The sequence below is a fragment of the Cebus imitator genome, unplaced genomic scaffold (assembly GCF_001604975.1).
Source record: "Cebus imitator isolate Cc_AM_T3 unplaced genomic scaffold, Cebus_imitator-1.0 Scaffold503, whole genome shotgun sequence".
Lineage (NCBI taxonomy): Eukaryota > Metazoa > Chordata > Mammalia > Primates > Cebidae > Cebus > Cebus imitator.
The window spans coordinates 442756-452528 of NW_016107818.1; the positions used below are offsets into that span (position 1 = coordinate 442756).

A 9773-nucleotide genomic window follows, 5' to 3' on the forward strand; every position below is an offset into this window, starting at 1 on the left:
TATTTGCCATCAATTGAAGAACTGAAGGAAACACTAGCTGGTGGGTGGATTAAATAAAAGGAGCTTAAATGAAAGTAATTATGTCTACTTTTAAGCAGCATTTCCTTCCAGTAAGTAAAGATCAGTCAAATATCTAAATGCATTTCTTTAATCTGAACATTTGCTTTGACATAAAATGCTTGCTTAACAAATTCTGGACACATGAAACATATCTTTTTCTTATTTAGGTAAGAAATAATTGATTATTCCTCATTGATTAGCAGAGGATCAAGTTCTGTTATTAACAGCAAACAACAACAACAAAAACATGGAATTCTACTTTCTACATCAACTAAAATTTATAAGTACTCTTCTGGTAAACTCATACACATCTGTTCTCAATGTGAATAGTATATTTGTATTTATTGAAGTTGAGAATTTCTTAGTGTAAAGATGAAGAGTCTAAGAGTACTAAATGTTCAATAATACCAATGATTTGTTCAAAGGGCCAAACCATTTACAGTTATAATTTCATTTTCTCCTTTTTACTATCTATAATTATGTATTATGCTATTGCAGTTTTGCAGATAAAAAACTGAAGCTAAAAGAATTGAGCCAAATTGCTCAAGGACATAGCTTGAAAAAGGCAAGGCTAGAATGTGCACTCACTATGACTTCAGTACCCAAGTTCTTTACCAATATAGGCTGCAATATTAGGCTCACCAACTGCACACAGTAAATAGTGGTGCTACTTTGTCTAAGCCTGCATTCTCCTTCAGAGGCTGCACCTCCCTTTAAGTTGTTTTCACCTTCACTGCCCCAAAAAATGTAGGCTTTTAAAACTTAAGAAATGACATTTAAAAAAAAATCTAAATCTATTCAGATTTGCATTCAACTTAAATTACTCTAACCTATATAGTGCCTTTCTAGACTAGGTCTAACGTAAATAGCAAGTATAAAACCTAAAGAATAAGGGCAGATAATTCTGTACAAAATAATAAGAATAAGCTTTTCCTTTTTTATGAAGAAATTTACAGCTTACGTGCTCTATGAATTTGAAAGAAGCTTAAATGATTTGATTTAACTAACTATCCCTCAATTCTCTTCACGTGTTCTTGACAGATGATCTAAGAGTGTCCAGGAATTGGCACCACTCAAAACTACCAATATTTACCTCTAGATTGTACAAAGTTTCTGCTTCCTTTTGAGCACACACACATCTCCCTAAACTGTCAATTGATCTTCATTACATTATCCTACAGCCAAAGCAAAACATTTCTATATCTTTACTACATGTCATTCTTTAAATATTTGGGAGTAACATAACAAACATGTTCCTCCTGGCTTGTTTTATTTTCCAGAGTAGACCTGCCTAATTCCTTCAATTATTTCTCTAAATGATGCTTCAGAATGTCTTCACTGTCCTTAATGGGTTCAGTTGTGAATTTATTTCTCCTAAAATCCAGCAGCCAGAAATGAATAGGGTGTTAAAGATATCATTTAGCCAGATGAATGGGACTCTCAATATCTTTTCTGGGAAATTCTTTTTCTGGTAAATTTTCCATTGAGTTATATTACTTTTCTATGCAGCTAAATTACACTTATTTATAACTAAATATTTTAATCAATGTGTTAGCTAAGATGCCCAATATGTTTTCAATGTGTGTTATACACACAGCCATATCTTCTATCTTGGCTACTATGGCTGTTTGACCAGATGCAAGATGTCTACAAGGTAAATACTAGTCTATTACATCATTTTAAATTCTGATTCTAATTATCCTTTATTTAAAGCACTGAATAGCTAAGGCTGAGAATTACCCATTTTGGTATATAACTTCAGATATCTATCCCAGCATTAATAACATCAACATTAAGTGTTCAATTAATTAGTGAATTATTTTAAAGAAAAAAAAGTTTGGGACAAAATTTTATTTTCAAAGGATTTTAGAAAAGGCTAAGTTGAAACAGGAGAAACACTTAAAATGAAAAGTATTTTCTTAATACATATTAATAAAAATGGAATTTGTGTTTTAAAGTTATATGCAAAGAATAGTTTTTTTCAGAAAAATAATTTCACATTTTATCATTTACTCAATTGTCAATGTTATAAAATGTTATTTTCTCATAAAACATTTCAAAACTTTAAAAATAAATAATGTGTTTCAAACCCGTGACCAAACCAATCAGACTGTATTCATTTTCCAGTTTTCTCTTGGTTTTAATCTATATACATGAATAATATAAGTGCTTTTTAAAATATTTTTCTTTAATTCTACAATTATGTACCACAGAAAATTATATATCCCTAGAACATTGAGGATGTGACGAAGCCTAGTAGAAATCAAAGCTTTGCCTAGCCAAATGATTTCAGTTCTCTGCAGTTGCAATTTTTAATTTAGTTCTTTATGTTCTCCCTATGGGCACTTTAGACTGGATACAGAAGCTAAAGCCTAGCCATCAGTACTTCAGCATCAGATTTAAAAAGAAAAGCAAACATCAAACTTCTGTGCACTACACAGTAAATGTGCCAAGAGAAAAAACAGCTCCCTCATGTAGTCTGCACAAAGACTTTCTTCCTCAGTCCTATAGAGAGAAACACTTTCAAGGTCTTTTCAGTCCCAAACGAGCTAGAGGATATTCACAACTATAAAACCTTTCCTCATTTTGTTTAATACAAGAAGAAGTTGCCACTAAGGGAAATCAAGCGATTAAATAACTCAAATGTGAAAATGGATTTTTAGCACTTAAAAAGGTGAAGATAGGAGTGTACAGAAATGGTATGGGCATAATATACTTTAACTCAGCTCAGAAGGGACCTTTTTCTTGTTGTGATTCTGGGTCTCTAAAACATTATACACTGAATAGTAAATAAACTCCCAAAGGAGAAAAGAAAACAGAGAGAGAAGGCTGCTTTTCAACAGGAAGATTTTGAAGAATGATTACTGCTATAAAACATATCTGTACACTGTAAAGAATAACCTTCCTTATAATATCATATAGTTGTAAGTGACTTAATTTGCCAGAAACCTCAGTCTATAAATAAGGCACTGATTGAAGGTTTTTGTATAAGTGACTTGCTTTTTATAAGAATTTAATATTTAGAGGTTAACCTCAGGCACTTATACAAAAATGAAAAAAATAAATTTCCAATTATTAAAGTAACGTATATATTTCCTACAGGGTATTTTATACTTTACAATTTCATTCTAGCAATGGAGGTAATAAGGATGATACTGAATATATTCTATGCATGAAGCACTTTCTGTGTATTTCATCACTGATTCCTAATTAAAAGTATTAAAGATATAAATATTCCCATTTTGAATATAGGCTATTTGAAACAGGTTAGTTAACTTGACCAAAATAAAATAATTGATAAGCTTTGCAGTTGAAATTCTAATTCAGTTACATAGATACTAATTCTTTTTTTTCTCATTAAACTTTTTTAATGGGTCTCAAAATTCTGTGACAAATATTTTATCAAGTTGTTGTAATTAAAAAGTACTGATTTGGGCCGGGCGTGGTGGCTCAAGCCTGTAATCCCAGCACTGTGGGAGGCCGAGGCGGGTGGATCACGAGGTCAAGAGATCGAGACCATCCTGGTCAACATGGTGAAACCCCGTCTCTACTAAAAATACAAAAAATTAGCTGGGCATGGTGGTGCGTGCCTGTAATCCCAGCGACTCAGGAGGCTGGGGCAGGAGAATTGCCTGAACCCGGGAGGCGGAGGTTGCGGTGAGCCGAGATCGCGCCATTGCACTCCAGCCTGGGTAACAAGAGCGAAACTCCGTCTCAAAAAAAAAACAAACAAACAAACAAAAAAAAAAACCAAAAAAGTACTGATTTTAAAAACTAATAACTTAAAACTGTCACACGCAAAAAAGAAAACCAAAGTGGTCCACAAAACATTCTCCTTTCCTTCTTAAGGTTTTACAATGCATTGTTATCATTAACCAGTCTTTTACTACTAAACTTAAATGGCCAATTGAAACAAACAGTTCTGAGACCATTCTTCTACCACTGATTAAGACTGAGGTGGCAGATATTAGGCATAATATTCATTTAGCCTTCTGAGCTTTCTGGGCAGACTTGGTGACCTTGCAAGCTCCAGCAGCCTTCTTGTCCATTGCTTTAATGACATCCACCACAACTGTCTGTCTCATATCACAAACAGCAAAGCAACCCAGAGCTGGATACTCTGAGAAGCTCTCAACACACATGGGCTTGCCAGGAACCATATCAATGATGGCAGCATTACCAGACTTCAAGAATTTTGGGCCATCTTCCAGCTTTTTACCAGAACAGCTATCAATCTTTTCCTTCAGCTCAGCAAACCTGTATGCAATATGAGCCGTGTGGCAATGCAGTACAGGAGCATAGTTAGCACTGATTTGGCCTGGATGGTTCAGGATAATCACCTAATCAGTGAAGGCAGCTGCTTCTATTGGTGGGTTGTTCTTGCTGTCACCAGCAATGTTGCCACGACGAACATCCTTGACAGACACATTCTTGATATTGAAGCCCACATAGTCCCCAGGAAGAGCTTCAATCAAAGCTTCATGTTGCACTTAAACAGATTTCACTTCAGTTGTAATGTTGACTGGAGCAAAGGTGACCACCATACCAGGTTTGAGAACACCAGTCTCCACTCGGCCAACAGGAACAGTACCAATACCACCAATTTTATAGACATCCTGGAGAGGCAGGCACAAGGGCTTGTCAGTTGGACAAGTTGGTGGTAGGCTGAAATCCAGAGCCTCAAGCAGAGTGGTTCCACTGGCATTGCCATCCTTATGGGTGACTTTCCAACCCTTGAACCAAGGCATGTTAGCACTTGGCTCCAGCATGTTGTCACCATTCCAACCAGAAATTGGCACAAATGCTACTCTGGCAGGGTTGTAGCCAATTTTCTTAATGTAAGTCCTGACTTCTTTAATGATTTCCTCATATCTCTTCTGGCTGTAGGGTAGCTCAGTGGAAACCATTTTGCTAACACCAACAATTAGTTGTTTCACACCCAGTCTGTAAGCCAGAAGGGCATGCTTTCGGGTCTGCCCATTCTTAGAGATACTAGCTTCAAATTCACCAACACTAGCAGCAACAATCAGGACAGCACAGTCAGCCTGAGATGACCCTGTAATCATGTTTTTGATGAAGTCTCTGTGTCCTGGGGCATCAGTGATAGTCACGTAGTACTTGCTGGTCTCAAATTTCCACAAGGAGATATCAATGGTGATAACACATTCATGCTTGGCTTTCAGTTTATCCAAGACCCAGGCATACTTGCAGGAGACCTTTCCCATCTCAGCAGCCTTCTTCTCAAATTTTTCAATGGTTCTTTTGTCAATGCCATTGCATTGACAAAAGATGGCCAGTAGTGGTAGACTTGCCCAAATCTACGTGTCCAATGACAACAATGTTGATATGAGTTTTTTCCTTTCCCATTTTGGCTTTTAGGGGTAGTTTTCATGACACGTGTGTTCTGGTGGCAAACCCGTTGCAAAAAAAGTGATACTAATTCTTAAAACAATTCTGGTTTTGCTATATAAAATCTAAATACACATACATGCTTGGATACTTAAACATACACACGCACACACAAACACAAACACAAACACACTATACTTAAAGACTGAAACAGGCTTGTGAACTTTGCACAAACTTTCAGTAAAGGTTCAGAAAGGAAATATTTCAGGCTTTGCAGGATGTATGGGTTGTGTCCCTATTAGCCAATGTTGCCACTGCCCTTAAAAAGCAACCATGAACAATATGTAAGCAAATAAAATAAAATTTTATTAATAAAAACAGGTTGCACTCAGATTTTGCCTCTGAGTGGTGGTTTGCCTATCTTGGCTTAAAATAATGCAAATTCTATAAGTATATACTTTCTGCCATAATTACATAAAAATATTCAAAAATATTGTCATAACAAGGAACAATTGTGCAATAGACATTCAGAGTTAAAAAGCAAGACATAAAACAACAAGTTTAGAAGAATGGAGTACCCAACTATCTAAATACTTCCTAGTATTATGCCTATGGATTATGTAGGTTTCAAGAAAGGGGCTGTTGGAGACTGAATTACTGAATAACAGAAACCAACAGATACCATGTACATAATGATTTTTTTTTTAAAGAGGTCAGGGACATGTGACCAATATACAGAAAGAAAATCTTAAAAACCTTTGTGGTAAAATGCAGTTATCTAGAGTCAAAAGAATCAATACATTTCAAAAAATAATTGTTTCATTCTATGGTGGGATTATAGGAGAAACTGCTAAATAACTATTTCAGTTATTAATGTGTCTTCTCTCCCAGCTAACATGAAGCAGACATGATTGAATTTATACTGCAACCAGAAGAAATCTGTATTAGTTTATTTTCCTGCTGCTATGAAGAAATATCAGAGACTGGGTAATTTATAAAGGAAGGAAGTTTAATTGACTCACAGTTCCCCATGGCTGGGAATGCCTCAGGAAACTTACAATCAGGGTGGAAGGGACAGCAAACACATCCTTCTTCACATGGCGACAGGAGAAAGACGTGCCAAGCGAAAGGGGGAAGCTCCCTATAAAACCATCAGGTCTCATGAGAACTCACTCATTATCATGAGAACAGCATGGGAGAACAGCCTCTATGATCTAATCACCTCCCAAGAGGTCCCTCCCCCAATACATGGGATTACAACTTGGATTACAATTCAAGATAAGATTCAGGTAGAGACACAGCCAAAATGTATTATTCTGCACTGACCCCTCCTAAATTTCATGTCTTCACAATTAAAAGCACAATTGTGCTTTTCCAACAGTCCTCCAAAGTCTTAACTAATTTCAGCATTAACCCAAAAGTCCAAGTCTCATCTGAGGAAACACAAGTCCTTCACTCCTTTGAGCCTGTAAAATCAAAAGCAAGTTAATTACTTCCTAGGTACAGTGGGGGGTACAGGCATTGGGTAAATAAGAGCCATTCCAAAAGTGATAAATTGGCCAAAATGAAGCGGCTACAGGCTCCATGCAAGTCCAAAATCCAATAGGGCAGTCATTAAACATTAAAGCTCCAAAGTAATCTCCTTTGACTCCATGTCTCACAACAGGTCAATGTAATGTAAGATGAGGGCTCCCATGGCTTGAGCAGCTCTGCTCCTGTGCCTTTGCAGGTACATTCTCCCTTGGTGGTTGCTTTCACCAGCTGGCATTGAGTGTCTGCAGCTTTTCCAGGAACACAGTGCAAGCTGTGGGTAGATCTACCATTCTAGGATCTGAAGGATGGTGGCTCTTTTCTCATAGCTCCACTAGGCAAAGCCCCAGTGGGAACTCTATGTGGGAGCTCTGACCCCACATTTCCCTACTGCACAGCCCCAGAAGAGGTTCTCCATGAAACCTCCTCCCTGCAAGAAATTTATCCCTGGACATCCAGGCATTTCCATACATCCCTTGAAATCTAGGGGGAGTTTCCTAAAACTTAACTCTTATTTTCTGTGCACCTGCAGGCCCAACACCATGTGGAAGCTCAAAGTTTGCAGCTTTGCACCCTCTGAAGCAATACCCTGCACTGTATATTAGCCCCTTTTAGTCATGACTGGAGCAGCTGGAATGCAGGACACCAAGTCCCAAGGCTACATGCAGTAGGGAGGCCCTGTACCTAGCCCAGGAAACCACATTTCCCTTTTAGGCATCTAGGCCTGTGATGGGAGGAACTGTGGTCAAGGTCTCTGATACGCCCTGCACACATTTTCCCCATTTTCTTGGTGATTAACGTTTGGATCCTCATTACTTATGCAAATTTATGCAGCCAGCTTGACTTTCTCCCCAGAAAATGGGGTTTTCTTTTCTATCACATAATCAGGTAGAATATTTTCAAAAGTTTTATGCTCTGCTTCCTCTTGAGTATTTTGCTGCTTAGAAATTTCTTCCACTAGATACCCTAAATCATCTCTCTCAAGTACAAAGTTCCACAGATCTCTGGGGCAGGGATAAAACGCCACCAGTCTCTTTGCATAGCATGAGTGACCTCTACTCCACTTCCACACAAGTTCCTCATTTTCACCTGAGACCACCACAGTCTGCGTTTTGCTGTCCATATCACTATCAGTATTTTGGTTAAAGCTATTCAATAAGTCTTTAGGAAGTTCCAAACTTTCCCACATCTTTCTGTCTTCTGAGTCCTCCATATCTCTAGGAAGTTCTAAACATTCCCACATTGTCCTGTCTTCTTCTGAGCCCTCTAAACTGTTCCAACCTCTGCCTATTACCTAGTATCAAAGTTGCTTTCACAATTTTCAGTATCTTTAAATCTGCCTCCCCACTGTCTGTGGTACCAATTTTCTGTATTAGTTCATTTTCATGCTGCTGTGATGAAATACCTGAGATTGGGTAATTTACAAAGAAAAAGTTTTAATTGACTCACAGTTCAGCATGGCTGTGGAAGCCTCATAAAACTTACAATTATGGCAGAAGGGGAAGCAAACACATCCTATTCATATCGCAGCAGGAGAGAGAAGTCCCAAGTGAAGCGGTGGAAAGCTCCTTATGAAACCATCAGATCTCATGAGAACTCACTCACTATCATGAGAACAGCCTGGAGGAAACTTCCCCATGATCTAATCACCTCCCATGAGGTCTCTCCCTCAACACATGGGAAATGTAATTCCAATCACAATTCAAGATGAAATTTGGGTGGGGACACAGAGACGGAAATAATTTAAAAATACTGAATATCATGGAGTACAGAATGTTAATTCTGAGACAGCAGGAAAAAGTAAGGGAAGACCCACAATTGTTCTAATTTACCACCTAGAGAAATTTTCAAGATGCAGCACAACTAGGAGAAACCCAGGTAGACCCTAGTGGTCTTGCAGAGTTGAGGAAAGAGAAGTGAATGTCTGTGGAAGTAAAGGTATCTGGAGTTTCTTGTAGAAAATACCATAGAAAAGAGAGCTGCACAGAAGGAAACCTCCAGAAATCTGCAGAAAGTTCACCCTAGAAGCTCTTAGCTAGGAAATGATCAGCATATAAGGTTGAGGAAATGATTCAAGGCCAGTGAAAGAACCTCCTGGAAAGATTATTTTATCACTTTAAACATAATCAAGGCCAGGAATAATTCTTGGTGCCACTAACCAAGAGGAAAAAGACTTGTGATTCACAAGGCACAAAGTAGAGTAATCAGAAGAGTACTGAATCAGTAACATGACAGAATTAGTCTTAAACTAATAATTGCTCTGGTATCATCAAACAGGTTTTAAAAACAATTCTCCAAAATATCAACCCTTTCAAAGATATGTAACTATACCTCAGAAGAATTTCAAGAAAGTTTATAGGGAATTTAAAAAAAAGGATCTATCACTCAAGAAGGTAAAATTCACAGAAGTTAATGTCCAATAAATAAAAATGAACTGTATGCCAAGAAGCAGGCAATCCATAAGGAGCTGAAAATTTAGTCAGTGAAAGCAGATTCACAAATGATACAAATAATAAATGTAAATAAAGAGAACAGGAAAAGCGTTGTTAAACTGCATATATGTATAGTTCAAGGCGGTAGAGGAGCCATTGAAAACATTGAATAGAGAATATAGAAAATGCACAAAATAATCTAAATCAAACTTCTAAGGATGAAAAAATAGACATTGAAATAACAAATACAATGGATGAGATAAAGAAAAAATAAACTGCCGTTAAAGAAATTATTAGTGAACTTAATGTCACGGCCCTAGAAATTATCTAGAATAAAATCCAGAACCAAAAATAAAAACTCCAAAACTGGGAACTAAAACATAAACAGAGCATCAGTGAGTC

At 37.2% G+C, this 9773-nt stretch overlaps 1 pseudogene across 1 annotated transcript; it reads right to left on the reverse strand.

Annotated features, from left to right (window-relative positions):
- Positions 1–3816: 3816 nt before the first annotated feature.
- On the reverse strand, positions 3817–5483 carry LOC108292743 (annotated as a pseudogene). Its single transcript, XR_005197610.1, has one exon. The product of XR_005197610.1 is annotated as an elongation factor 1-alpha 1-like (transcript).
- Positions 5484–9773: the final 4290 nt, after the last annotated feature.